Here is an 18,278-nt window from a genome sequence, read left to right on the forward strand (position 1 = left end):
TCAGAAAGTGCCCCAAAAGATTTCTACAGTAAACCGATTATTATTGTCCTGTGTGCCCACACATATATGGATCCAAAATCTATTATAATATGTACTTTTAAAAATTATGTACTGTGTAAGCAAGCATCAGACTCAATGTGACTGGCTCTTCTTGCCCTCTGGAAGGGCCCCAGTCAAACACAGAACAATTCTGTTCCTTCATTAACTCAGAGTCACTAACATTCTGCAAAGAAGATTCACCCTAGCACTAGATAAACGTGTGGAATTCCAGTGATAATTTCTCAAATGTCAGATCAGTTTGGATGCTTTCACAATTCGTACTTCCTGTTCTTCAACCAATGATCCCTGGGGCAAAGGGGCATCATTTTTACAATCTTGATTTGACCCATAATATTAAATATTTTGGTGCAGGGGTTGGGGATTTAGCTCAGTGGTAGAGCGCTTGCCTAGGAAGCGCGAGGCCCTGGGTTCGGTCCCCAGCTCCGGAAAAAAAAAAAAATTTTGGTGCATTGCTCCAAATTATAAATGTAATGAGTAATGGGTTGGGTTTCTGAAAATATTTGATTTGGGGGAGGAATAGAACTGTTACGTACTTTGCTATTATTTGTATGCTTGGAATCGCTGCAGCTGTGTGAATATTTGCTGGATGTGTTCACTACACACCAGTCAGAGTGTGTACAGGGCTGGAAGAACTACTTCAGTTATTTTAATTCCAACCAACCATTCCTTAAATAATAACCATCCAATCAGGCAAGAGATAGACCTTTCACAAACATTGTGTACATATTGAGCATTTTTCTTAATGGTTTTATCTGTAAAGGCCTGTCTTCTATTTCTTTTGATCATGTCTGCTCAAGGCAAAAAAGAAAAAAAAAATAAAAGAAGCTATACAGGTGACATTAGAGTGAATTTGTATTATCTGAGAGTAAGCCCTCTCACAGAGAATGTTCAATGAAATACAATGCCGGTCCTATATTAACTTTAATGACCTCTTTGGGCTCCAGTGCTTGGAGGGTTTTAATATCAGGTAGCTTGAATCCTAGCTGAAGTTTCTTTGGCTCAGCCAGACTCAGTAAGGAGCACCAGTGAGGCTTTATTAGCACACACGATTTAACAGGGTAACAGTCAGGCTTCTCCATTTCATGGGTTGGTTGCTTACTGGTAATATCATTCCTGAGAGAATTCAGGACTTTTAATTATGCTGTGAATAGTTTACAGTATTGAGCTACGGGATGAAAATTAAACCGAAGACATTTTATTTGTTCACTGGTTAATTAAATAGCAGACAACAGCAAGCTAGACTTATAGAAAACCTCAGCAGATTTGGTTTGCCAACCATGTGTGAAAATATTTTTCCTTTTTTATTTCCCATTAGTAGCCTACTGTGATGAAGGGAAACTGATTCTAAAATGGGTTTTGAAGTTTTACCTAGGCATACTGTATGATCTAAGGACATTTAAACACTCGGGAGGTATTCACAATCCACAATAAATATGCTCTATCTTTTTAGTTTATATTAAATGGATAAATCATGGCTCCTGAAATTGCAGCTCACTGCTAACTTACAATTTATCTAAACAATATGAAAAGAAGTGGTTTAGATGAAGTAATGTATTTTCTTTTCATAGCTGATGTATAATATACTATCTAGTATTAGAAAATAAGAATAAAATTCTTAGGAACTTGATTGCTAACCTGATTTAGCTCTGAAAATCTTCAGCTATGGCTAAGAAAATTGTAACTGAAAACTGGGGAAAACATGTCGCATTCCAGACGGTTGACATGCAGCTAACTTGCTTAAGAATATTTTCCCAAACAAAAGATGATCCTTTAATGACCCTACCTGATATCCTGCAAGAGCCTTTTATTACAAGCACAAAGGATCAAAATATGCAGCCAGGTATAGCTGGTTTTGAAGCTATACTATATATGAGCCCCCCTCATATATAGTAGTGCACCCTGTCACTGGAGTACTTCAGATACGGCCACAAAGGTTATCTTTTATTTCCACAGATGTTGCAATAATACATTTGAAGTTTGAATCGAAGATGCAGTGTTCCTTTTAAAAAATAACAAAAAGTATAAATTGGAAAAGAATATATCTCAGAAAACTAAATATGTCTTTTAAATTATTTTTCATTTTGTGTTATGTGTATTTGAGTTTTGCCTGTACTGTCAGAACATCACATGCACACAGTACAGAGCCCAGAAGAGTAGAGGGCAATAGATGCTGAGTCTAGGGTTACAGAAAGTTGAGAGCTGTCATGTGGGTGCTGAGAATCAGGACTGGGTCCTTTAGCAGAACAGCCAGTGCTCGAACTACTGAGCCACCTCGCCAGCCCCACAGTTTATATATGTTAACTAAGAGTCTTCTATTATCATCTTTTATAAATATTGGTAGCTCTGGAATCCTCATTTTAGCACCGTGTTCGACTCTCATGGTTTTTTAATGGACTGAGCCGTTTGAAAGGCCAATCGGAAATTGGAGGAGCTTACTGAATTGCTGTCACCGGTAATGCACGCTGGCAGGTGCCTGTTTTGATTATTGCTTAGCATGCCATTAGGAAATAATGCGCTTGTAGATATTCATTGTCGTAACTGTCCTGTAACAACAGCTGGCTTGCAGTTGCATGGAGACAAAGATTCATTATAAACACAGTAAACTCAGTAAGGATCTCGGTGAGTGAGCCCATGTTCATTGAGTTTGTCACGCCAACTAGTAATATTAAGCAATTCTCCCACTACATTTTTATAAATCATGACTAGAATAGATATTGCATTCTCTGCAGTATTATGTTTACATTTACGTCCTTGGGTCTGCACCGATTATGTCTAGGTGGGTGGTTCAGAATGATGCCAAAGACTAATATTTAAAGATCTAATTAAGTAAAAACATCTGGAGGTAAATATACGTTAGTGAAGAGCCTTCCAGCAGTGCCATCGTTCATGGAACTAAAGACATAACTGGAGATAGACCTCACTGATGCTCAACCGTCAGAATCCCCAGCTGATAGAAAAAAATCAGAGTTGAGCAGAGGTATGCTTCATGTTTTCCTTCAAAATGAGTTAGAAAGCTTTACTAAAGCAGTTTTAAGTCATGAAATACAAAAAGAATGCCAAGCATTCAATTCAGCAAAGATAAATTTCCTCTTTGTCTCGAGAAGTCTTGAATCCAACACTTGTCTCTGGAAGACGTTCACTGTTGAAATTAAAAAAAAAAAAAAAAAGAACAACATTGTGCTATCTGAGACAGCTTTTTTTAATGCCTTAAAATCATGGTGCATTCATTAAAAGTTGTGATACATTATGAAAACCCAATATGTAGTTATGGAGAGACGGGCTGGTCTGGAGTAGCAAGACAAAGAGTTCTAAGATCGACCCTTAAATTTATGTAATCTCTATGATCAGAACAATTTAAAGATTTTTAAGTGGTATTATAAAAAGGATTGTATAATAAAAGGGACATTTGATGGCAAAAGAAAAATCTTTCTATTAGTTGCTGTGAACCATTTTGGGGCTTGAACACCCCTTTCAGAGTAGTTGCCTAAGACCACCTGCATATCACATATTTACATTAAGATTCTTAATTGTAGAAAAATTACAGTTATGAAGTAGCAACAAAAGTAATTTTGTAGTTGAAGGTCACCAGAAAATTTAGAAATGTATACAGGGATCAGCATTAGAAAGGTGGAAAAATACTGTCCTACATGAGAAACAGAAGTCAAAACAAAACTTATATATTATTTTGTAATAATAAATCCTTAAAAACAAATAAAGATAAAGCTATCATTAATGTTTCTGGATCTATAGGACAACACACACACACACACACACACATACACACACACACACACACACACACACACACACACACACCATAATAGGATACCAGAGAGAACTTTAATTGTAAATGTTATGGTTTATACCCTTTCCAAAATCCTTTCCTTTTGAACTGTAATTTTATTTTACTTAAATATTTAAAATATTTAAAGTGTCTTTTGACATTATAATATAACTACATAATTCCCCCATTCCCTTTCCTCCCTCCAAACCCTACCATGTGCCCATCCTTTCTCTATTTCAAAGCCATAACCTATTCTTTCATCAGTTTTCATTACATGCATATATATAGTATATATTAATAAATATGACCCCCTTATTCTATACAATGTTAATTGCACACATACTTTCGGGCCTGATCCTTTGGTGATGTGCTCTTCATTGGGGAGAGTTTCTCCCACTCTCTGTATCTCTCAGTTCCCTGTAGTTCTTTGTGTAGGACTGAGTCCTTGAACGCTTTTCCCCTTCCACCTGAGGACATCTATGGTTGTGGTCCTTGCTCAGGTCATGTCTGGGCAATCGTGTTGTTGAGATTGTGTTACAGCATCTAAGAATGCTAGAAGAGACGTTCTCACAGAAAACTTTGTGATCTCTGACTCTTAAATTTTTTCTGCTCCCTCTCCTGAAATGTGTCCTGAACTTTAAGTACAGCAGCTGTTTTATGAATGTCCATTGGAACATTCACAGCACTGCCTTTTCATTGGCTGCAGTTTTCTATAATTCAAAAATGACCAGCATGGCATGACAGTCACAAAGGTGCATCACAGTCACTGCATAGACCTGGGTGTTAAGCAACAGCTCTCTATTTGGACTTAAGACCCACTCAACAAGAGAGAAATCCTGCCCAGTACTAGAAATACAGTCACAAAGAACTCCATTTGTCACAAAGAGAATCTTTCCTGCTGGGGAAGAAGGACTACAATTATTTGTGGATGGATAGATAGATAGATAGATAGATAGATAGATAGATAGATAGATAGATAGATAGATAGATAGATAGATAGGGCAGGGAGGCAGGCAGGGAGGCGAGCAGGCAGGCAGGCAGGCAGACAGACAGACAGTGTAGTTAAGGATTATGTTCATTTAGTGAAGAGGAGGCAGTTGTAGGTTCTCTTACAATGTCCACAACATCACTACCTCTGTGCTGTTGACTGTATTTCTAGTACTGGGCAGGATTTCTCTCTTGTTGAGTGGGTCTTAAGTCCAAATAGAGAGCTGTTGCTTAACACCCAGGTCTATGCAGTGACTGTGATGCACCTTTGTGACTGTCATGCCATGCTGGTCATTTTTGACGCTTATAGCTGTCATAACTTTGTAAGAATATTTGTGGCTTCTGTGTTTTGGAAGCTTTCATGCTAATTTTTTAAAGGTTTGGATCTCTCTACAATGATGGAACTGGGTAAAAACAAAATTGGTAGTATTTGCACTAATCATTTATCATTACGTATCTCATATTATCCTTCAAGATCTTTCTCTTCGTTTTCTAGTTCCTTCTACTTCCCTTTACTCCCATGTTAACTGCAGACATATGCTCAGTTTCCTCATATTTGTAGAAATGTTTCTCCTTGTATCTCATGGTACATGACTCACAATAGCAAAATCTGTAATAGTAAAATCACCTTTTGTGGAGATTCCATGCTTTGTGATATCCCGACTTCACGTATTTAGTTGATTGATTGCTTCTTGCTTATAATCTTCATGAGATCCCAGGCCCCATGCACATGATTGATAATTGATTTCGTCCAATAGCTAGAAATTGAGCCATTATTGTCTACCAGAGATTCTACATATGGATACTCATGAGTTTTCAATGTATTTCCTGATAACTCAGAGGTGAATATCCCCAAAATTCAAAGTAATAGTTTGAGGGCATATATGTGCCTTACCTCTAGAACATCAGTTGTTCAAATATAATTATAGGGATGATCCAATTTAAATGTGTACTGAAACAAATTGTCCAAATGGACAGAAAGAAATACTGTTGTAAAGTTACATTGATTCATTACTTTATACATGTTTGAAGCATGTGTTTGGGTATGAATATGTGGGAGAATGAATGAACAAGTCAGAGGATAACTTGTAGGAGCCAGTTCCTCTTTCATGATGTGGGGCATGATGAACTCATGTCATTCAGTCATGGTAGCAAGAATCTTTGTCTGCAGATATATCTGGCCATCCCAGAAAACCTTTATATGTTGGTTAGTATATGCCTTTTACATATTTTTGTGAGAAATATTGTCAAGTGCAAAGAAAGCATTGACACACTAATTTTTTTTTTTTATCACAGGACGTAGATTCTTGTGGTTGACTTGGTCAAGGAAAGCTGCTAAGAAAGGCCATTTCCAACACAGACTTCATCAATGTTTGTGTTACATTTTAAGAATTGGCTATCTACCTTGGTGCATCAGCAATGTCTAGGGTTTGCATTAGCAACATATGTGACTTTCAATCAATAATCAGAAAGATCATAGCCAGAACATGGTGTAGGATATTCTAGTCCTCTGCCATGCACAAGACTCTGCTCGCATGTACCTTGGTATTGGATGCCTTTCTGCTCTGAGCCTTATTTACCCTCTAAGTTGTCAGTGACTTGTTTTATGGTTAATGATTTTTAGATATACTAATTTAGTGTGTATTCTTCCAATTTTAAATTTTTTCCTTATATCTAAAAATTTAGATATTTATATAAATATTCTTAATGATCTTTAATTTTATAGCAGCCATTTCCAAAGTTTATACAATGCTAATCCATCTGACACATCTGACAGTATGAACAGAGTGAATCAGAAATAAATACTTGCCTTAGCCTGACACTTAAATTCTCAATCATTTTTAACTGTACTCAATTATTTGATAATTAAAGTTAATTTTTAGTTTTAATACATCTCATTTTTTCACACTGTTAACAGGAAACTTGGAACAACATAAACATTATACCATAGTAAGTACATAGTTTACTTGCGTGCACATATATAATTTTATAAAAATAATCTGAAAAACAAGAGGATGTTCAAATTATTTATAAAATGGTTAAATTTATGCTCCTTTAACATTTGCTTTACATGTATTTACATTTATTTTTATTTATAAAATAGGTTATGAGATGCTGGTGTTGGTGGGGAACCTGAGGCAGCAAATCTACTAGGGTAGAGATTAATTCTCTAACTAAGCTGTGAAAAAGCCAGAATGCTAAATATTCATGAGACTTGAGTTATCAGGAGCAAGGAATCAAGTAATACCCTAAAACATGCTATTATATTAAATTGTGGGAGTATAAAAAAATCAAGCTAAAGGAAATTTTCATTTAAATATTTACATCACATAATTTATTTCTCGTAAGTCAAATTTTATCAGAGTACCAAGGATGTTTAAATCAGCATCATATTGCAGAGCACTGGTAGTGAAAGTATATTATAGTATTATGTCTGCTCAGATATTCCAAGATAATTTCCCCTGGAAAGCCAGATTGAGGAATGAATACAATTGGGTGCAAAACATAGAGAGAAAAGGTATTGGTAAGTGCTACCTGGTCCATGGTAGAAAATTCAAAACAAAGATCAGGCTAGTACTGACCAGTTGTTCTGTCTGAAAACAATTACTGACTGAATTTTTCTGACCTGGCCTTGTATTCTTTATCTGCCTCGCTTTCCGTAAGTAGACAATTTAGACTCCCTATTCTGAGTACTTGACATCTGACAGGTACTCAGATGTGCACTATGTGTGCACGTAGAAAGAAGTCAGGGTTTATTATAGCGGTGCATGCCCAGGATCTCATGTCACAGGAAGTTAACACAGCAAGATCATGAGCTCAAGGCTAGTCAGGGCTTACACAATGATGAGACTACTCGAGAAAGAAAGAGATGAAAGAGAGTTGTGAATGTACATTCTTTAAACTGTAAAGAACACAATGTGTATTTTATTCATTTTGATTCCTTTCTTTGTTCAGCGGAGAAAAATCATTTATAAAACATGAGTGTCAGAGCATGGACAGAAACTCAACTGAGAGTATTCTTCTCCCAGAGTACATGTCCTGGTTAGCATATCTGACGTTGGGAAAAGACACCATGACCAAAAGCAACAAGAGGAAGAAAGGGTGGATTTCATCTGACAATGCTAGGGTCAATCCAACAGTGAGGGAAGTCAGGGCTGGAACTGAAGGAGCCTGGAGGTAAGAACTGGAGTAAAAACATGCAGCTGGCTGCCTATTGGCTTACTACACGTGCCCTGCTCATTCTTCCTTTAAAAAAAATTTATTTGCTTATTTTGTATATATGAGTACACTGTCACTGTCTTCAGACACACCAGAAGAGGGCATCGGATCCCATTACAAATGGTTATGAACCACCATTGAGTCCTGAGAAATGAATTCAGGGCCACTGGAAGAGCAGCCAGTGCTCTTCACCACTGAGCCATTTCTTTCTGCCTCTCATCCTTCCTTTTTAAGCAACTCAAGACTACCAGCCCAAGGATGTTTAAGAAAATAATTCCACCAAAGTCTAATGAATCAGTATATCTGCTGAGATTTCTAATGGGAACATGTGTGAAGGGATACTTCCCTGTGGAGGTAACAACTCCCGAATCCCTTGGTTCTCTCTATACAAGTTGCTATCAGCTCTACTGTACAGAGGTCCCTCCTCCTTAGTGACGGTTTATACTTTTAGAACCTTGTGGAGAGCCTTTGGGAACCCGGTCACCTTATGAGTTTCCTAAGCCTTGTCAGTTTCATGAGCCTTGTGACTCTTCTGAGTCCTCCTCCTCCCGACAGTGAGAATATTTCAACAATCACACAACAAGGAAGTGTCCCAGTGCCTTTCTCAGACCCACCACCGTGTGAGAACTTGTAACTAGGGCCTGATTTCAAAGGCCACGCCACTTTCCAACAGGACTGTAGTATAACCAACCCTTTACCTCATGTACACTTGCAAAAGCATCAACACCCAAACTAGAGCCACCATTAATGAATTACGTTAATGAGAAGCTGAAGAAAGGCAGATGGTTTCATCCATGAGGAACACACATGGAAGCCACCACACTCCCACATGAGTGACCTTTTGACATTTACCAATGTTTATGTAAGTTAATTATTTCAATAGAGTCATAATTATACAAATATTTTCAATAATCTGACTGCCAAAGTGATCAAAATAGATGAACAATAATCTACCATATATTTGAGGAAGAGTAGAAGGTGGAAGCATCAAACATAAAAAATATCACAGGACAGAGAAATGCAAATGACCCTGATTTAACTGCCATGTAATATATAAACATATACAATATACCCCATAAATTTGTAACATTCCGACATGCTAATCAGAATTTTTAATTTCTCCTAGTAAGTTCCAAATTAACATGGCAGTAAAAGCATCTATAAAAATGTTATTGCACAAGCTTTGCACAAGGTAACGATGTATCAGGTGTTTAGCCAAGTTATCTCTGAAAAGCAAATCTCGGAAACTTAGTGCGAATGATTTCCCCCATGTTACCCACAGGAAAGCTGAGACATGAGGAGTTTAGTAGCTTACATTGGTTAGTGAGTGGGAGCAGCACGAGAACTGGAGCCAAGCTGAAGCCAGGCTCGTCAGCCTACATGCGGCTGGCCTTGGTAAAGCCGGGTCCTTGCCTCAACACAGATCCTCACATGCGCTGCCCGTGCCCGGCTTTGGAAGGTGTTTTTGAAAGCTTACTAGTGAGGAAGTCACTTGCTTTAAAAATTTTTTACTAATCATTAAGCATTATACAATTATAGAAAATTCCAAGTGCTAAAGTGTGCACTTCAGGGGGTTCCAACAGGAATAATCCACAGAATGGAAGTGTGCTTTAAGGAATAAACAGCTTTCCTGAGTGGGGAATGTTGTAAATCAGCGGAACACTGTTTCTAATCACACTTCTGTACTTGACAGTCTCTGATTAGGATGCTATTATTTCTAACAAAAGTCAAGAGGGCTCTTTAGAATACGAGGGCAGTCACAAAAGCTTTGCTATTTATACTGTGTTGCGTCAGACAATAATTTTTTATTATTTAGCAGAGATAATGAAACACTAATATTTAGGCATAGTCATGCAAGCACTAGCATTTTTCAGCACATTTGCATGATGCACACATTTTCACTGGAGCTTAAGATCATAAATCTTATTGGAGTAGCAACAAATACCAAGATGTAATCATCTTGTTGTTCAGCTAAGAAATCGTGTGGTCCTAAAGCATTAGAAAAGTATTTAAATTAGGACTGAACTTGGTAAGATGTCCCTTCCTCTCGTTTTAAAATTAACTCATCCTTTTTAGTCTATTACTGTACAAGCTTCCTAAAATGCATGGCGGAATACGTGTGAAAAGAGTTTAATTGGACTTGACCTACAAAGGGGTGAGATTGCCCCTTTAGATGCCATAGGCTAACAGATAAAATGGCTAGTGAGCTGGTGACAGGAAGGGGTTATCTTTTTGGGGGTGTTGGCCATGGATGGGTCTCATGGACATAACAAGCATTATAGGCTGTTGCCGCTGTTCTTCTTCAGCCTCCAGATTACGATGATAAAGCCCAGTCACTGAAGAAATAATACCCCTGAGTCCTAGAACACGGATACTTCAAGGTAATACTGACTCTGGACGTCGCTATTCATGCTATTAAAAGAGAAATATGGTCATTAATCACACTCAGATGTAAACCCTGGGAGCGTAATAACAAAAGGTCTGGAATGATATGCCTGCTGGAGCAAAAGTAGCACAAAATTCCTGGGAATAACCAACCATCCTTTCTATTTTTTATTATTTATGAAAACCTGGAACTGAAAGTTATCAGAACCAAGCATCTGTGGCTAGACAGGCCATAATATGTAGGAGCAAACCAACTGTTATTATTCTGCAAAGTGGCCCAGTATGGATCCATCTTCTAATGACTTACCATCATACTCGTAGATAGTGCACCTGCTAACCCTCATAGAAACATGTTTTGTTGTTTGGAGTAGGTGACCATAAAGAGATCCTAAATGATCAATGTGCAAAGAACAGGAGAATATGGAGTCCCCAGATATAAGTGGAATTTGTATATAGCATCCCTCCTTCTGAGGCTCAGGGATCATCATGGATGATTGTAAGAGTCAGAGGAAGTAGATGACCACTATATAAACAGAGTTTTCCATACACAACTGGACAGTTACACAGAAGGCCCAGAAGAAATGCACACTATCAGTACGAGCTCAAGCTAGACACAATTCCAGCAAGGAAATGGGAGGTCAGAGTGAAGTCCTACAAATAGCTGAGGCACTGATAGCAAATGATAGCTACAGAAAGGAGGAGAGTCAATTTTCTTTAAGGGTGTTTCCCTAGTAAGTCAACTATGCTGTAATGAATGGCTCCATACCTAACAGTACATGAGTAGGACAAATTGGATCCAAAAGGTTAGTTTTTTAGGAAGACATTAAGTTGTATGGATAAGAAACAGGACTTAGATATGGTGGGAGTTTGGAAGAGGACATGAATCAAAATTAATTGTATGAAATTCTCAACAATTTGATAAAATCAATGTTTAAAAATAGAAGAAATCTATGCACCCACCTTTAAGCTTCTATCATATCTCCAATTGTTTAGTAGTGCCCTGATAATTCAGTTCTTAGAATGGTAGATATTTCAACGTCTCTCTAACATTATCACAACTTGTCAAACACCAGTTTACCAGGTTATAAGTTACATAATCTCAAGATTATTTGCAAGGAAAGTTTATCTTGATGTTGGACAAAACTTGACTGGTAGGTTCAGTCATGTACTTTATATTTACTGACTACAATTCCTTTCTATAGGCCTGAGCTATAACAACAAACAAACAGAAATCATTCATGCTTCAGTAGAATTGCATTACAGAAGAGAGATATAAAAATTCATACAGGAAAAAATATGTAATGAGAAGTAGATGGATATATATTTACTTAACTGCTGTGTAGAAAATCAATGAGTTAAGCAGAACTCAGTGGTAGAGAGTAGTGCTATTTTAATGCGTGTGGTTGCAGGACCTGCTCTAATGCAGCATTTGAGCAGATCTGAGAGAATCAGGGGCACTGGCTCTCTGGGAAGCCATTAACTACAGCACAGGAAGCCAGGAAGTGTCATGCCTTATAACGGGGAAAAACACAACATGTGCTGTCGTAGTCAGGTTTTGCATTCCTGCTCAGAACATCATGACCAAGAAGTAAGTTGGGGAGGAAAGGGTTTATTTAGCTTACACTTCCACATGGCTATTCATCACCAAAGGAAATCAGGACAGGCGCTCACACAGGGCAAGAACTTGGAGGCAGAAGCTGATGCAGAAGCCATGGAGGGATGCTACTTACTGCCTTGCTTCCCGTGGGTTGCTCAGCCTGCTTTCTTATAGAACGCAGGATTACCAGACTAGAGATGGCACCACCCACAATGGGCCCTTCTCCCTTGATCACTAATTGAGAAAATACTTTATACTGGATCTCACAGAGGCATTTTCTTAAGGGAGGCTCCTTTCTCTGTGATAACTCCAGCTTGTGTCAAGTTAGACACAAAACTAGCCAGTACGTATTCACTGTACCGAGATATATACTAGGCCATAATCAACTTAGTAGCCTATGAAAAATATGTCAGGTGAAAGGAAAGGAGGTTGTAAAAGAATAATATGAATTTTCCATAACTTTCATCTAACTATTAAAATGACAATGTTTGTATCATTTTAAAAATCATTATTTCAACCTGCCTAATACCACAGTGAATGAGTTTGCCTCGCCTAAACATTTAGAATAACTTCAGAATTCACCCACTTTTTTTTCATGAATGTATCATTACAATTTATACAATTTAACCTAAGGCAGAACTGTACTAAAAAAGAGATAATAGGTTTCAATAGGTGTGACTAAAGATACTGACACATTTGCAGATTTTGACACATCTGTTCTTTACAGAGTGTTACAGAGCAGCCCTTGTCACTATAAGTACTGAGAGAAACAAAGAAGGCAAGATACGTCATGGCTCAGTTCCCAAGACCTCAGTCCGCAGTGGTCTGGTTCTAGTGCTGTGTGTCTGAGGTGAAGAGGAGCATCCCAGTGGGATGCATGTCGTGGAATCATCCACCTCACTTCATGGTGCACAGGAAGCATGAAGAAAAGACATAAATCCAAGGATGAGACGCCTATAAGATATGATCACAGGGACCTGGTTCTTAATGAGGTTCTTTCTTCCAGCTTCCACAACGACCTCCTAAAATGTTATCACCGGCTTTGGATCAAGTCATTAATGCATTAGCCTCCTGGAAATATCTCTTTCTCAAACCATAGTAAGTCTAATCACTCAGATGCAAAGCAATGAGTATATCTCCTCTTATCATTCCAATAATATATTTTGCATGCTAACACACGTTGCAGAAGCTGGGCCTGTTCATGAGTACTTACCATGGGAAACAATGCATTGCAGGATGAAGAAACCAAAAGGCAAAAAAAATTGCAGGGGTCAGGAATGAAAACTATTTCCAAATGAGAATTTAATATGTCTTCTGATGATTCTCATCTCAAAAAAAAATGTCCTCACAAATATGGTGCTCATTATTAGACGATATACCCTCAGATTTTCATGATCTGTAGATAAAAATGCAAGGACCACTTCAGTGATAAAGATATCGTAAACCACATTTATTTTTAAAGAAACGGATATCAGGGCAACTAGCTGTGGTTTCTTTATGTATTGGCAGAATCATTATGCGACATTGTGACTCAGTACGGAGGTTTACACATCCTGGTGTGAATGCGGCAAAGGCACCACTCCAGAAGGTCAAAGGGAGATACCTGAGTTCCCATCATATTTGGTATGTAATGTCTAGTCATTCCTGTTGACTCTTTCCACAAAACATGAGAATATGTGTTAAGATTTAAAATTGATCTTGGAAAATTTAATGAAACATACATCTCATCATCTAATATTTTTTCATTTATTTATTCTAAATACTTTACATCCCAGTCACAGGCCCCTCTCTTCCCAGTGCCCTCTCTCATTGTCCCTCCCCATTCTCCCCTCCCCTTTACCTCCCTGGGGCACCAATCCACCCTAGCCCCCCTAGTCACTGCAGTGTTGCCTGACTGAGGATCCTGCACCACTAACTAGGCTGTCCTGTCTGATCTCAGTGGGAGAGGATATTGCTAGTCATTTAACACTTTCACCAACGTTTTCACGTGTTCAATATTCCCACCTATATCTATCATGGATGGAAATGTGTGAAAGGGACCTCACTAACATTCTTAACAGGATATTCACTGACAACCAGAGGAAAATCTATCCATGAGTAATAGACACGGAACAAAGTAGGGGACATGCTTGTACCATTCAGAGGAGCCGCAATCCACATTGCGTGGGCTTAATTAATGTAACAGCGCCCTCTATGCTCGAAAGTCTGCATCAAAGAGCTGAGTCATATGACTCTGAATAATTAATTACATACACCTAGTTTCTTCCTATCAATTTTCAGACAGAAGGTGAAATTAACTTCTTGACTTGTTTTTTAGTCAATTTGCAGTCAGCTTCCCGAGGATCCCAAGAAAAACTTATATTTGATAGGTAAGAAACTAAACGTCTATAAAGAATAGTCAGATTTGATATTATGACATTAAAATCAGAAGTGTTTTTTTAAGTGGGCAATTAACACTTAAAGGGCTTCTAAGTAGTGGAAAATATTTGACTTTGACATGCAGTTATGAGCATAACTTATTGGTTTTATTCATGAGTTATCTCCTTGAAAACGATATTGGAGGTCTGGATGAAATATTTAGGAATTTTTACAGGAGAGATTTTTATCAAAGAAATAATAGTAAAGGGCTACATGAAGACATCTCTGGAAGAACCTTATTTCTCCTTCATTTTTTTCCAGTCTCTAAAATGCAGCCGTGCATTTTCTAGTGGACAGCTTTAATTATTTCCCTCAAAGTGAGAATGGTAATGTGAAAATTAAAATTAAAAAGGCCAGCATTTTGGGGATTCTTATCAAATGAGAATTCTTTAAAATGTTTAAACACAGTTTAACTAGCAATTCAAGGCATTCTCGTAAGGTCCCTATTAGTTGTTGGTTCTTGGTCTGCTGAAGTTATGAGCATCCATGCATGTTGCATTACGTAATTAAATAAAATGGTCACAATGAAGGCTTTGACTATTTTTCTTTAAAATTTTCCATGTACGGCATCAAAGAAATTTCCAAGATTACAAAGAAAGAAAAGGGAACACAAGAAAAGTAGATTCATCAAATGAAGTCAATAATTTTTCTAAGAAAGTATTTATCAAATGAGAGACGAGAGTAGCCCTGGGAAATGTAAAGTGGGTCAAATGTTTCTGTCACATATTTCAAGTTTTCACACAATTTCAAAACAATTAACAGACTGTGACAATTTGAAGAAATAATTCTGTATGGCTTCCTCTAAAGCTGTCAAATGTATCCTCCATAATTTACAGAACAATACAACTGAAGCTTGAAATCTCATCCTGGAGAACAAGAGAGAACCAAACTAATGCAAATAAACCCCACACAGGAAAAATTAGACACAGACTTAGTCAAAGCATGAGCAGGCTGTCGCACGGCCAAAAAAATGGGTTAAAAATGGCTAGGAGTTTCAGGCTGGAATATATTCCTGTGAGACTCCAAAACTTAAAGTTATAAACGTTTGACTATATTTCAATATATTTACTATATTTGGAGGGGAAATAGTAAAATTCAAGGTATGTCTCAGTTTTGTTTAAAGAACATGATGAAAATATAGTGCTCTTGGCCAAGGGCCTCCCCTTCTCAATGAAAGAGGAAGCTAGAGCAGTGAGGGAGGAATGGGTGGTGTGAGTGAGGGAGCACCCTCATAGAGGCAAAGGGGAAGGGTGATGGGACGGGGAGTTTGTAGAGGGGAAACTCGGACGAGGGAAAACATTTGAAATGTGAATAAATAAAATAACCAAATTTTTAAAAGAAGAAAGGAAGGAAAAAAGAAAGAAAACATACCACTCCAGGGCATGAAAAGACTCTGCATCCTTCTACATATAATTCAATATACATACTTATGACTGCACAAGTCATAATGGCAAGGGACCAGAAGCAATTGTCCATCAACAGATGAATGGACAATGGGAATATATATATATACATATACATATATATATTTATATTTACACACATTGAATTTTATCCAGTTATCAACCATATAGAAAAGTAAATTTACAAAATTTGCTCAAAAATGAATGGAACAGTCATCACATTAACATATATTAAACTAAAACACTATTTATATAAAAATAGTTATTATATTAGGCAAAGAAATGCAGTCCCATGAAGACTAATATCATACCGTCTCTCTTCTCTATGGGTCCTGTTAAATGTGTACCCATTTGCTAAGAGTCTGATGCAGAGTGGGGAAAAACCTTAATGGGAGGAAAGGGGAGGGAAATAAAACCAATAGAAGTGGGAGTCCTGAGGAGGGAAGGGTAGGGCAGGGAAGGGGTACAGGCCCATGAGGGTCAATGGAGTGTAATATCAATCAAAATGAAATATGTCTCAAAATCTCAAAAAAAATCACTAATTTAAAAAATATGAAGTAGTTTAAAAATAATGCAAACATTTTTAATGTAGGATAAGGATCAATTGTTTAGACAATAATATGTTATTCTTATGACAATACATTTTCCATGTGCTTACTTTTCTGATAACCGAAATCATTACTTCAAAAGCGAATACTTTGCTGAGTTATAAAACTTTAAAAGCAGACAGAGAAAAGTTGCAAGGATGGGGAAGCATCTATGAAATTGTGTGTTGAGCACCCTGACGTTTGGGAAAATGCTCCTCAGGCAGGGGACGGCTGCAAAGAGCCAAAACTGACATGAGCAGTTCAAGGTGGAACATGACCTACAGAGACACACCCTGTATATCAGTGGGTACTCAGGTGCCTCTCAAATTTGAATGTTCTTATTCTGAACAAAGCAAGAAAATGCTTTGTTCAGAGGCTGGTGGAAACTGACAAAGTTTGGAAAGAGCTTGTACCAAGAGCGGGAGCATCAGATCCGCAAACTTGTCAAGACTGTAGTGAAAGGCAGCCTTAGGGGAGAATGATCCACTTTGCTTTGAGCTTCATTTCAAGAATGTGATGAGAAAGCTTAGCTCCGTGGGAGGACAAGAGAGTGATCTCACAGAGATGACCAAGATGGGGGTCAAGGCAAGAAGTGTATAAACAATGAGTCAAAGAAATAGGCTCTACCATGCCTGGCTACAGTACGCAATGAACCAGGAGGAGCTGAACCAGAGAAAACTGTAATGACCCATGAGTCAGAAACAGGGTCACTGTTCTTTGTGACCTTAGGTTCTCAGTTTCCCCAAGGGAAATCCACACTCTTGCCATACTCATGCTCCTGGCCAGGGTCAGAGGACCAGAACAGCTTTAACTTCAAGGAACACTCAAAATCACAGTGCATTATCAGCTTCAGGAAGCTGGGGACAGGTGAATGTTCTGAGCTCACAACCATACAACACATTGTGTCATGCTCATCAGTGACGTCAGTGTACCCAGAAATGCCACTTCTCTAGGGAGTATCAAGATTGCCTTGAGAAGCAGAGGGCAAGAGAATATTATCACAAAAAGTTTCCAGAGACAGAGTGATTGTGGGTGGAGAACTGCCATTGTCACTGTCCTGGGTTATTTCTTGCTTGCCTTTCCATAGGTAGTCTTGTGTTCTTAGAACTCATAAATTCTTCGCTAGAACTAAGTGGAATTATCTTTACTAATAAAATCAATTTTACTCATTAAGTTTTAAAACTTGAGAGGATGAATTAGTGAATAAATTTGTTTACATTTTTCTTTCAAAGTAAAGATAGTTCAAGCAATTACTAAAACATGTACTCTTAACATATTAAGTAGGCAAAGGTATATTTACTTATAAAACTTGCACAATCCCAAATACCAAGGTACAACATACTAAAATAAGTAGGATGAAGAGTTTTCACTTAGGACACAGACCAGCATATCATTGTGTTGGTGAGCTGACAAATTCTTCTGGGACACAGGGGCTGAACAGGGATTGACAAATGGCCTACTGTTGAAGTGATTGTTCCCATGTTGAAAAGTGTCCTAAAAAAGCAAGTTTGTTACACAGATAAACATGTTCTTGTCAATTTAAAATACCAGGGAAAATGCCCTGAATTCACCAAAACTCAATCACAATTACTGGCCAAGTAGATATGGGAAGTACTATGGAATCAAGAATGCTTGAAATCACATTGATTATGTTCGGCACTGGAGGCATTTTGACCTAATCTCTCTTTGCAAAGCTCCCCTGAGGGCTCATACTATACCAGGAGTGTATCTCCAGTGATTTCCTAGTGATTAAACATCAGCTGTAAATCATCACTTTCCCCGTAACGCTGAGGGTACGTGCTGATCTGACATGCATAAAGCCCTTGGCGTTCTCTCAA

Source organism: Rattus rattus, chromosome 1 (assembly GCF_011064425.1).
Source record: "Rattus rattus isolate New Zealand chromosome 1, Rrattus_CSIRO_v1, whole genome shotgun sequence".
NCBI classification, from domain to species: Eukaryota; Metazoa; Chordata; class Mammalia; order Rodentia; family Muridae; genus Rattus; species Rattus rattus.